This window comes from Aphidius gifuensis, linkage group LG6, assembly GCF_014905175.1.
Source record: "Aphidius gifuensis isolate YNYX2018 linkage group LG6, ASM1490517v1, whole genome shotgun sequence".
Classification (NCBI taxonomy): Eukaryota; Metazoa; Arthropoda; class Insecta; order Hymenoptera; family Braconidae; genus Aphidius; species Aphidius gifuensis.
In genome coordinates, this window is record NC_057793.1 from 14,391,363 (window position 1) to 14,405,670 (window position 14,308).

Genomic DNA, 14,308 nt, shown 5'->3' on the forward strand with positions numbered 1-14,308 from the left:
TGAATTGATGTTTTTAAATTAACGTATTTATACTGTTTCTATATTTGTCATGAGTTGCAATACTTTCAAACATGATTTGATGTGTGAAACACGAAAATCTTATAACATCCCAAGCATTTTAAGAATTTCGTAACCTCAAATCTACTACCTTACTTCTCGTATTACCTTAATTATCTTTTAATTAAGCCTAATACGAGACTATGAGCTTTCACACATCACAATACTTAAATAATTCATAAGTGTTCTAAATAATTGGTAAACGAATATTTTGACACAATATTCTCACTGCTCTAGTGTCATAAAGACAATTGCGAGTTGCAGAGATAATCTTGCACTGAGTTTATGATGTCTCGAGGTACATATTCTACACATATAGCTCACGTATAGATGTATGCAAATGCATGCACTTTTCTGTGCCATTTTCCACTTTCGTTAAATAGAAAGCTCCAGCATAATGAACATGGCATCGTTAATTGAGTGCAAAATATATAATATTGCATTATTAGGTGTATATAAAAATCTTACATTGTTGCATTATTTATTTTTTACCAAGACCAAAATCTATTCACAGATATTTTTTCTTCATGGTGAGACGGTCTATAATAGTTGGAAAATTTATTAATCATGTTGTAAGATAGCATAACGGCATTTTGAAATGATGTATCACAAAATAATTATACTTTTCGTGAGCATTCCCTTGTTTTAGGTTTCACTTAGTCTAATCGTTTGATAACAAAGAAACATTTTACATTTATGTTCTTATAAAGAAACAATAATTTCTTCATTTTATCATTGTTATAAAACCGCTATTCGTTATTCACTTATGAATATTTACTGTAATGTTTTCTTTGAGTTAAAAGCTCAAATACTCCAGAAACCATTAATTGGATATTGAAATTATTATTTTGAACTTGTAAGGTGCTTTCTTAAATCAATAAAATCTATAAAAGAATTTGGTTTGCTCGTTTCGTTGATATAATGAAAAATTGATTGATAGAATTCACTAATAGATGTAAGTGGAAAATGTTGTTATAGCATTAATGATTTTATACCGATATCTAGCCATAGACAAAAAAGAAAAAAAGTTATTATACGAAAAATCAATAAACTGAAAAGATACGATACTTGAGGGATCAAAAAAAACATTAAAATAGATATTTATTTATATGTTTCTGAATCCGTGACGAAACTGAACAATTAACTGAAACTGAACAAGAACGTAAGTAATCGGCAAACTCTTCAAAGTTGAATGATTGGTTTACCATTTGAATCCAGTCGTTTTCTTTTAATTTGCTCTTTTATTTATAAGTGGCAAAAATAAAGGTATATTATATTTAAATATCTGTGATTTATAAAAGTAACAAAGTTTGAATGTATATATTTTTCACAAATATCTTATAACTTGCTAGTGTATATGTAATAATGATTATCATTACTACATAACACTATAATAATCATAATACATAAAGAATGACTTGTCTAGTCACCGTTTCATTTCGTCAGTCTGCTGATCTCGCTACTTTGCAACAAATTTGAAAATAAAATAAAAAAGGATCCTCAAAATTGTCGAAAATTATTGAGATAACCCAAGTCTTCAGAAAAATCCAATATACATGATTGTTATAAACATGATTGTTTTTACAAAATATTTATAAGTACCGTAGACTCATAAATATCCTGTTGTAACAGACACGTTCGTATCCTTCAGTGTGATCATATCATACTGCATAACGATGTTTTTAAAGAATATATTGGAAAAAATAATATGATTTAACATTTTTGAATAGTCTTACGAAGCCGGAGAGACTTTTATCCTCACGGGAACATTTTATAAAAATTGGGCAAGCTTGTTAAGAAGTTTTCATAAAAATCTTATAATTTGATTTTATAGAAATTTGCCGAAATCTTATAAATTTCTTATTTAGAAATTCAAACAAAATGAATTATTGCATAACGATCGAACCCAGAACTATGGGTAATAAGCCATTGCGCTAGTACGGAGCAACGAATCTTATGTATGATTTCGCAAAATTTTATATCCTTTACTGTATCCTTAAAGTCCTTATAGTAGAAGAAACTTAAGGAATATTCTTATATACATTTTTATAAATGTCGTCCAAAAAATTTGTGGCTTCGTGATTGACTTTTTGTTTATTTCTTAATAAAAATAAAAAAAAAAAATTATAAGAAGATCTTAACAAGTTCGCCCAATTTTCATAAAACCAATTTTATATAAAATAATTCTATTAAAATTTTATTAATTATTTCTGTGGAGGCCGGGGTAGCAGATAGTTTTGGTTTCGTTACCATTCGATTTACTTAAGATGGTCGTGGTTTTAGGTAAAACCATCATGATGGTTGACGTGATTGAGGCTACTCGAGTGTATACATCAACCTTTATATTATATTTTCAAGATTGTTGAATATATTTGATAACATCATTTTTAATAATTTCAAATATAATGCCGAGTACAGCACATTTTAATTGTTATATATATTACTTTTCTTTTATTTTACAAGATAATTAAACATCTGTACCAACTGTTTATCAAAGAAAAAGATCTGGAAAGTTTGTTCTTTTATTAAAGTATCACAATATTCAAGTTTTAATTCTTCAATATGCTTATCAAAAGAAAATATTGACAAATAAAAAATAAAAAGTAGTAGAACAGTTCTTTATGTTCAAAAAGCATTTTCAATAACTATTAAATTAAATTTTTGTTTCATATTGACTTGAAAAGTTTATTCTGAGTCATATACTAGTACAAATAATTAAGTGTTGATAATGGTTGAAAATCAAGTTTTTGACTAGCATGTGTGTGAATTGATACACACTAATCTTACTCTAACAAACAAAGTGTTGATCGTGTAATATTGCTATTTCCACGTTCTTATTTGATAATTTATTTATTTTTCATATTCGCCATTTATTTATTACACCATATTCATCTTTTTTTAAAATATTTTTTATAATTTATATACGTAATTGATTCTTTTGATTGATGATCTTACAAATATAATAATCATATTCTTCAATTATTTCAATAACCCATAATAAATCATATACGGAGAGAAATTTTGAGTAAAATTAACATTCCACGGGTGCTATTCTTGGTCCCGTATTGCGGGAGTTATTGCGGGAGTTATTGCGGGTCCCGCAATAACGATTCGCCGACAAGAAATATAAGTCACAATAAAAAAACATGAAGACGCTTGTTGTTGCTTTCATGTAAATTTTACCTTATTTTTGCATTTGCATACCACTATGGCAGCTTCACATGAAAGCAACAACAAGCGCCTTCATGTTTTTCTATCGCGACAAACATTTCTGATGAATCGTTATTGCGGGACCCGCAGTAACTCCCGCAATACGGGACCAAGAATAGCACCCAAGGTTAAGTAAAAAGTACCGAAATCATCCAGTAAATTATAACAGTAATTTCGTGACTAGCCGCATGTGTAGAATTTTCACCAAAGTGTATCGGTAAAAATTAAAAAATATCATGGGATTACAGACAAGACGGACGACTGACGGAACTAATCATTAAATTGTAATGTAATTTCAAACCTCTTTACAGCTCATCCTGTTGAAAATAGATATTGGGTTAAGTGAGGTTTACTGTTGCAAATTTAATTTTAAACAAATTACCAGGAATGACTTTTTTTTATTATTCTCTTAGTTTTCGAGTTATAACCATGGAAATGTAAAATTTTTTTGTTGTTTAGAATTTGCTTTATTTTAAAACAATAATATTATTATTTTTATGTTGAACTGTACATGTATAATGATTTTTTTTCTTTCATGTATTGTTTATATTTTTAGTTATTTAAAAACTATCAAATTAAACTAATTTAAATAAATTAAAAAAAAAAAATAATATTCCGTGAATCTAGAAAAAGTACAACATGTTTCCATAAATATTACTATAAACTTCAGTAAAATTTACAATCGGCAGTCAGTACATTTTAGGTCTACTAAATTATGCCACAATATATACTAAAGATTCGTGACGTATATTGGGATGAATTAGGGATAAATACTAGTAAATTTTACAACGTAGTATAGCATATCAATGGTTGAATTTCTACTGAAATCTTCAGTAAAAATTCAAGATGTAGAGGGGGGGGGGAATAGTTATATATATAGAAATAGGTCCAAGAAATGTCGTCATCAATAAATTTTACTAGAATGCTTCAGTAATATTTAGTCAAAATTTATCTCCGTGTACGTACATAATTTTTCTCATAATCATGAATCAATTTTATATTTTTGTTTATTTACGTCTTTGTGTCAATCAGTTTTGATTCCCTTTCCAACACGAAAAAAAGCAACAAAAAGGGAGAAAACTGTAGGAGTCTCACCTATGAATAGGGTTTACTAGCCCAAATATGCTTACTATATGAAAAATATTGGGTGCGTTTGAAAAATCATTCAGTCATTCCGTGTTCTAGTAAGTGGCAAGAATATATAGAACCAAAATAAAATAAAAAGTAACTATATCAGTTTTAATACATGGCTCTATCGTAATAACAATAATGATGTCTACCACAACGAAATGTCAAAAGTTTCTAAAGTCCGCCATCTTGAACTTCTGTGTGGCTGAGTTACTTTTTGAACAAACCTATAGTCTGTAGAACAACACGGTACAGTCCAAACAACCTGAAATAAATGTATCTTTTTTTCCTGTCATTGCCTTCAACCCCTCATTTTTGCTATAGAACACCCACGACAGTGACTTTTACGCCACAATATATATTCTTGATCGTTTGGATATATTATTCGGCTACCGAAGGCCTTGGTGAATAAGTTCGATCCTTATAGTGCCAGATTGTAAATCCCCCAACTTACTTTACTCACGAAAAACGAAAAATTTTACGGTTTTGAAGTTGGATATGTATTTCAACCCATAGCAAGGAAAATTAATTTTGTTTTTCGAGCACTAGAAATTGATGGTAAATTCAAAGTTTTCGACTAGAGAATGAAAAATTCAAAATATGAGGTAATAAATGTGTTTTTTGTGTTCAAGTTGTCAACTATGAAATTAATTAACTCAAAAAGTCCAGTCGATTAAAAATTATTTAAAAATCATGATATAAATAATTATTTTATTTGAAAAATGAGACTAAAAAAAATTTTTACTAGAAATTCAGTTATTTGGAAACAACCTTAAGATTATAGAATACATTTGTACCAACCATTCTAAAAAAAATCGAGTATGAATTATCTGACGGATTTACAAACTATTTTTGATTAATAAGTAATTATAAAAGCCATTTAACAATCAACATTCGATTTTTCTATGTCACTTTTTTTTCCAAACACATGGGGTCAAAAAAAAAAATCATTATCGATTTGATAATTTAATGAACGATGTCTTCACCAAACATCAAATAACAAAAACATTTTTCTTATAGAATGGATGCATTAATACATCCCAAAATTGAATGAATTTGTTAACTTGAAAATCAATAAAACATTTCAGTTTCATTATTAGTCACCTTTAATTTCTATAACTTCGTTGTCACTAATTATAGAAAATGAAGAAATGTGAATGATATTATTTAAATTGAACTATCAAATGTTGAAAGTATCAATTGATAATTTTCAAGATCAAATATTATTTCTTTAATATTTAGTATCATGTCATACATGCTTCTTAACGGACCACTCAGCATTTCCTGAAGTAACATATGTGAGCTTATACCGGCAACGTCCGAACTCAGGCCCAAGCGCTCCAGGGATGCGGAACGTGACTTATCGTTCATTCTGGCTTCTATGACCGTCCGTTGTCATTTTTATTTATTGACTAGTTTCGTCTAGTTTTGCCAAGTTCAAAATAATGGACTTAGAAAAAAAAATTAAATTTTACAGAAAAAAAATAAGTCCTTTAAAAAAAAAAAACTTAGATTACATTATTTTACCAGCAAATTTTTTTATTTAGCTAGATTTTTCACTTAGCTTGATTTTTTACTTAGCTTTGATTATAGCCAAACAATCAATATCTACACTATTTTACTTAGCTAGATTTTTTATTTCAAAGAACTTGGAAAAAAAAAAATTTTTACGAAAAAAAACTAAGTCCCTTATTTTGAACTTGGCAAAACTAGACGAAACTAGTCAATAAATAAAAATGACAACGGACGGTCATAGAAGCCAGAATGAACGATAAGTCACGTTCCGCATCCCTGGAGCGCTTGGGCCTGAGTTCGGACGTTGCCAAAAGAGCTTTTGGTTACACTATTGTCTGGAAATAAAATTGGATTTTCTACAAAAAATCTTGAGAAATAATACTAGAATTTTGGAAATAAGCTTAGTGCTGATGGTTACCAAAATCACTATTTTTTCAATACTTTTAAAAGTATAAAAAAATAGGACTTTTTAAAATTACCTGAAGGTACAGAATCTCACCCTTTTGGTACCTAAAAAGTAGGAAAAAATAAGACTTTTTCACACCAAAATCAAGTGCTTTGACGGAAATAATATTTTTTGTTCTCAAGAATTTCTCCGTACCTGAAATTTTTATCCCAGGCTAGTAGAACAAATGATAAGCTCAACGTAAAACAAAAAGCACTGATGTCATTTAAAACACTCGATTGCCATCTTAAAATCTCAACTCACACTGAAAAAACGTTCCTGTTGCAGGCATGGTACTGTTCCGTTATTCAAAATAAACGTTCAATTTCATCAATATATATTTGCGTACGCTGAAGTTTTATAAATTGACAAATCAAGTTTCTTAGATTAAAATTTTAAACAATGGGCGAATAATAAAAAGATCTAAATGCATTGTCAGAAAAGAGCAATTTAACGTTAATTCATGTTTTGCGTGACTCAAACTTGATACGTAATTCTTGTATTTTTATTATTCTCATTCCTAATGATCGATCACACTTGAACTAAAACATTCTAGAACAAATTTATTGAAATACAATGGAGATCTTAAAAACCCGGAATAAAATTTTTCAATCATTTTTGAAGCATGTCCATGCATTCTCAGTCATTTTGAGTTGTGGAACAATTTTTCGAGCATTACTGAATTTTAACACTCAGTCATAATTTCATTCAAACTCTTAAATTAACCTTCAAGAATTATGACAGAAATTTTCTTGTTTTATAAATGTTTTTATAAATTAATTGATTGTTACTTATAATGGTGACACCTGAGTGGAAATCGGATCCTGATCCGAATGAGATCCGATATGGCTACGAGTGAGTGAATCCAGCTTTTCTTTCTGTTTCCTGATCCGAATCGAATTTTTCTAAAATTGACCTTCGAATTTAGTCAGGTTTGGCTAAGGTAAGCCGGATCTGGTTTTCTTTACCCTATCTATCCTTTTTAATAATGAAAAAAAAAAAAGTTTGTTTTTTAGAAAAAACGAAACACGACATTCCATTTCTCTGATAATATGCTATTATTTGCATAGAGCTTCGTCATTTTTTTGAAAATAGTAGTTGATGTCTGTGAAGCACTTGATTTTTCTAATCCAAGAAAGTGGCTGACTGCATAGTGTTGTCGACTTTGAACGAAAAAGTTTTAGAGTCAATCCCCTATCGGTTTCGCAAATTTAGTTTAGTATGTGAAATTCTTTGAGTTTAAAATTTGTTGATAATTAATAAGAAAGGAAAGATAATATTTATTAAAAAAAAAATTAAAAAAAACCGGTCGACCGGGGGTTCGGTTTGAATAAAAAACTCGATCCGATTAGAGCTCATGCCAGATCCAAATTTCGATATCCGGGTTGGCTAAGGTTTTTTTACCTAAACCGAATCTGGTTTTCCTGATATAATTTGGATTCCTACTAGCGTTACATTTGGATCCAAACCAGATCCGGTAAACTGATTCTGAATCAGACTTATATTTTCACTCAGGCAATTCATTTATTTTTGTTATCTTTTTCTAACTTTCAATTCTTGATCTAAGACGGAACTCGAATCTGCACTGCACAAATATTTTTCTGTTCCGAGTTTAAAAGTTCGGTTTGGTAGAATTTTCGTTCTTTAAAATTTTCATCATCGAAAGATAAAAAAAAAAAAACCCTAAATAAAAACGTAAAAATTCTCCAAGCATTTAATATTTTTTAAAAATCAAAACGTAACCGTGTTTCATAAAATTAATGCGATTCTTGTACTTATGGCTAACCGATCTGAATTTTGGAATTTAGCTTCTTGAAAAAAATTAACTTGCGTCTTGACTCGTGAGCTTTATGCCATCAGTCAAACCCACTTACCTTAATTTGAGAAGTTGGTTTCTTAAATAAACTGATGGGTGTCTCGTGTTGAGGATATTATATTTTTTTATCACAGCGTGATTGTCTTGAAATACATGGAGAGAAAAAATTATTATGTTTTACTATGCTACTGTAGTACCGGTGGATGTTTTCGGATTTTTGATAAGATATAATATTTTTTTTATATTTTTTATTATTTATACTATATATTTTAATAAAGGCACATAGTAAATTAAATCATTTGTAATCAAACTATGGATCAAGATTTTTTTTACTAAAGACATAGTCGAAAGTACTAACGAAATCTTTTTTTTCAATAAACTTTAGATACAAAGTGCTATGTGTAAATGAATGTTTATTATGTTAGCATAATAGAATTGACAATTGACGCTCGTTAAAATAATCATTCAGTACCTAAATTCGAACAATGTTATTTATACTACTCATCAATTTTAAAAAATACGATTCCCGATTCAATTTTTATTGTGTGTTTTATATTAATTACGATATTTGAAGCGAATTTTACTATGTTCACATGGTAAAAAATGCAGAAAGACGAAATATCAAACAAAAGAGTGAATTTTACGTTAATTCCAGTTAAGTCCCGTAGCTGAGCGGTCTAAAGTGTACCCGATACCACGTCAACACATACATCGTCGGTTCGATCGCCGGTCAGAGTGCGAAAGAAAAAAAAAAAACAAAACGAAAGCTTCTGCGTTAATAATACAACAGAAAAAAAATTGACAATTTTTCTTAATATTTTTTAATCAAATATATTTTTGACTATACAACATAGTACTTTTTATTTTAAACATGGCCATTTTTACGATTGAGTATTATGATACTTACTACGTCTGATTAAAATTCTCAAACATAGTAAAACTCACTGTTTACATGATAAATGTTGCTAAATTTCCCAAAACATCCATCAGTACTATAAAACATCGTAAAATCCAGTGTTTTTTTTTAGTAAAACCTAATATTTTTTTCTCTCCGTGTTAATATAAATATTTTTAATCAAAGCATATTATTATTCACAACCCATTAGTTTATAAATATGAATGAAATATTTATACATTATTTAATTTTATATTTTTTTCTTACTATTTTTATACATTATAAAATACTTCTTTACTCTATACTTTTTTATTTGAAGTCTATTGATTTCATCAAATGAATGTCTTTTTATGGTAATTTTAATATTAATTTTTTTTCTAATCAAAAAATTTTATGGTTAATCCGAAAAACTTTCAGAGTATTCGGAAATCAAGCCTTAACTAAGGCAATACGATTTTAATGGTTTTGTCGTTCACTAGAGATCAACACGATCATTTTTATTTTTGAATATTACAATAGATACATAAAATAAAAAGATTTTCTTTATTTTTTTAAAATTAATTTTATACTTTTTTATAAACGAAAATTCATTATTATTATCATAAATAAAAAAATAATGATGGTGTAGATAATCAATGAACAAAAAACTATCAGAATCGTATGGTATCGCAGATATCATCTATTGTAAAAACACTAAAATGAATGAATAAATAATAATTGATCGAATAATTGGATGAATGAATAAATAAAGGAATGAGCAACTATATTTCTTTTTTTTTTTTTAAATTATTAATTCATTAATCAAACTGTTCAAAAGCAAGTTGCTGACTTTTGGTCACCGTGAAATAGTTCAATAAATTGAAAATAAAAAAAAACAGGAAATTGATTGATTTATTCGTAGTTTATTTAACTATTTACAGTGGATATATAATATGTTAACATGAATATATATGTTTTTGAGGCGATGGATGCATGTCTACTATCAACATATATGTTTGAGACAAATATGTACATGTTAACTGTTAAAATGTATCAGTTTAGTCACAATGATGAAAAGAAACTTTAAACTAGCATATATTTCGATACAAGCGCTGACGCAGAGAGTGTGCTCACAACGAAGTGGATGGGACAAGCATGAGCCTTGGCGATTGAGCATGTAATAGAGATAGCTTGATGCGATCCTGACCCGGCAATCTGTAAAATAAAGAGTAATAAATTTGATACTTTTATCTTCATCCATTCCAGATCAAGCAAGCCCTAACACATCATTGATAGTGATAGCCAAATCCAACCCGGATCAGGGACTTAATCGAAATGAAAATATAAAATTTATTCACTTTTTGAATATTTTTACCTTGATCAAGTCCTAATCTGGATTAGAGCAGGCTTTCGCTATTAATGATGTAATAGAGCTCGCTTGATCCGAAATGGACGAAGATGAAAGTATCACATTTATTACTCTTCATTCTACAGGTGCCCTGTCCGGATAGCAACAAGCTAGCCATATCCCAACCTTTATAAAGATGGCCTGATACAATCCAGATCAGGACTTGATCAGAACTAAAATATCAAATTTATTCATTTTTCAAATATTTTTACCTCAATCAAGTCTTGATCTGGATTCGATCAGACTATCTCTAGTAAGGATATGGTATGGATACCTTGATTCAGACTGGATCATGATGTGATAGAGTTACTTGAATATGAAAAGCCCTACGATATCCTGATCCGGCCTGGATCAGGGTTCAGGCTATCCTGAACTAATTTTTAAAAAAATTTGTAAAAACAGGGCGATCAATAACTCACGATGAAATTAACTCGAGAAAAACTGAGTGAAATGATCGAGAAATGAATAAAATTCCCCTCCCCTCTTCTCCCTTCACCCCCTGATGCTTCGAAATTTTGAAAACCTCTGTTTCTCAAAACCCTTAAACCCTCCGCCGTCCATCAATTCGGCAATTTAAAAATCGTTTTAAAGTGAGTTTGTGTTTTGAAAACCCTCATATTTCTCAAAACACTTAAACCCTCCGCCATCCATCAATTCGGCAATTTAAAAATCGTTTTAAAGTGTGTTTGTGTTTTGAAAACCCTCATATTTCTCAAAACCCTGAAACCGTCTGCCGTCCATCAATTCGGCAATTTTAAAGTCTCTGTTTCAATTCTATCGCAATTCTATTGCAAGTTATAGCTTGTCTAGTTTTTTAGTACACTGAGAGAAATATTAACTAAAAATTAAAATCACGGTTGAATAGAAATTACTATACTGCTTTGTAATTTTTGTTTTATTTCTGGGACTGGCCGCGAGAGATGGAATTCTACAATAAAATTATGTAAAATGTGTAAAATGTCAAAAAATTGACATGGGGTTGAGTGAAGTTTATTATTAAAAATTCAATTCTGAACAATTTATAAAGAATTACTTTTTTTGATTAATCTCTTAGATAATGAGTTATGAGTTAATTAAAATAAAGACATGCATGTTTTGTGAAAAGAATAAAAATTATTATATGGTTGAATAAAAAATACTGCACAATTTAATAAATATTCTTATATATATAATAAAAATTATCATGTAGACATATAAAAGTTAGCATAAACTTAAATATTTTTTACTATATAGCTTTGTAAAAATTCTGTTCGTGGGGCGAAATAACACAAATATGGCCGACCGATTGAACAAACGATTGAACTGTCATGTAATTTCAAGCATTTCTACAGCCTTATCTGTTGAAGCTAGGTATGGGGTTAAGCGAGGTTTATTATTGGTTATTTATTTCTAAACAATTTATCAAGAATAACTTTTTTCTATTTAACAATTAGTTTTCGAGTTTTGAGCGTGTAAACAGAAAAGAAAAAATGTTGCCGGGAATTGATTGCTATTCTCCGTGAATCTAGCACAAACTACCGAACTTAACACAAAAAATGTCCAACTTTTAAATAAAATTTATAATAAAATTTAGTAAATTCTAAAACCGGTAGTGGGTAAATTCTCAGCCTGCTAAAATTTACTTGTGAGTGTCGTGAATTTAGTCATTTTTTTAAACAGAAATTACAATAAAATTGTGTAAATTTTATGGCTTAGTAGTGTATATAGTCAATGGCCAGATTTTTTACATAATTTTATTGTAAAAATTATCTATCAATATACGAATAATTCTTATAAATGACGGGGGAACGCAGTTTTTACTATTTATTTTGTAATTTTTTCTTTTACTTTTGTAATTCTTAGTTAAAATTTCTCTCAGTGTACTTTTCACGGCAAGCTATACATAATGTATATCTCTCGATAAAATTGACATAAAGACGGTATCATACTTCACGAAATCATTTTTCTAAATTCTGTAATCTTTATTCGTTTATTTGTAATTTTTTTCTACGAATGATAGAAATCAATACCAAGAAATCAATAAAAATAGCAATTTTTTTTTTTTTTTTCTATTTTATTTTTTAAGAATAGGGAGAAATTAGAACAATTTCAGAGAGTATATACTAAGTTTTCGTGACCTCTGCTGGCATAAATTATAGAAGACTTAAAAAATCTGAATATAGCTAAGGAAAATATTATTGAAATATATATGAATCGATCCAAGAAATGATGTTATCGACGTTTTTACTAACACACCTTGGTAATTTTTATTCAAAATTTCTTTTTGTGGACACACATGTAACCATTGACCGAATATATCAAAATGAGTATTGGGCGATGTAAGTGCAACCGGTGCAGAGTCTCTCGGAGATTAACTTTTAAAAAAAAAAAATCCGATTCGGATCAGGAGTCAGGAAAGAATAAGTGAAACCGGATCCGGTTAATTTTAGCCAATCCTGACCGAATCAAGAGGCTGATTGAATCAAATTTTTTTTTCAAAGTCCGGCAATTCAGATTCGATTTGGATCAGGAAAGAGTAAGCAAACTCGGATCCAGTTGGCGTTAGCCATATGGCATCCGATTCGGATCCAAACAGAGGCAGTAAATCAGAATCCAGTTTACCTTAGTCATACTGGATCTGATTGGGTGCCTGAATTCAATTTCCACTTGGGTGCCTCGGTAGTCGTAAAAAAAAGTAAAGAGACTGGTTGTTGAAGACTTCATAACTATCAAAGTTTTTGTCGTGTTCGCCTTGATTTTTGAATAAAATTGTATTATTCTGTCAGCTGTTATTTTATAACATTGACATAGAAAAAAATATAGGGATAAAATGCAGACAATCATAAAACTTCTGGAATGGAAAAAAGTAAAAAGTTTCTTTTATTCAAATTCAACAGTTTGTTGATAAAATTACAGTATCAATATTAAAAAGCTGATGAGATTTATTTTTCAAATTGTTGAAAAAAATATAGCATCATTAACCTTATCAGTATCAACTATCGATTCCTTATCTGCTTTTCATTTTTAAAGTATTTCTAACGACACGTTCAAAATTTTATTTTCTATTCCATTTTTAACTTTCCGCTTGAAATTGACTACACAGAGCGAAACAACAGTTGAAATACTTGTAATTAAAATGGAAAATATTAAATTAGATGATTGCTAACAATATGGAAATTTTAAATGTAAGAAACGTTTGAAAAAAATATCAATGTGGACGATGAAATACAAAAAATAAGAATGTAGTATTTTTTGTAATTTATTCGTAAAAACAGCCATGTTTATATACTATACATATGTATTGGTCATGTATGTGAATATGTAGTTAATCGATAAAAACAAGTATACGAAAAAAAACACTATGATTTCGATAACACAGTTTTTTACGCCTGTACATTAGTAAAAAGATTTTCTACTTGTGTTTTAGCGTAACAAACTGTTTCGTTTAAGGCGGTATGTAAATCCCAAAGTAGGACGACTCTCTGGGTGCAAAGGGGCACCCTGATAACCATAGTTCAAAAAAATAATAAGCGCCCCCTAATGTCTAAAATTTTTATACTTTACTGCCGCGTCTTTAGAAGTATGAGTGTGGGCGGCTCGCATTTACACACACTAATCTACTTCAGCAGATTTTCAATGCTTCGCCCGGTATTATTTGATCCTAAATTTTCGTCTTAAATAATTAATAACTTTCAAAATCCGTGGTAGAAATCAATGATTTTTTTAAAATTATTTTCGTAATTGAAAGAAGTATAAGCTGTAGTAAAATGAAGGTTTTCTGTGAGAGCGTTTTTTCAATAGAAGGGAAAACGTGCCAATGCTTCCTATGCGTGTGTAAAAAGTGTTAATTGTTGTCAACTTTGACTCTAATTATCT

General features: G+C 29.2%; 1 protein-coding gene across 1 annotated transcript in view; it reads right to left on the minus strand.

The window, feature by feature from the left end:
* The window catches only part of LOC122859876, a 45,323-nt gene that overhangs the window by 1,203 nt on the left and 29,812 nt on the right, over positions 1–14,308 (minus strand). The gene's annotated exons all lie outside the window — the stretch shown is intronic.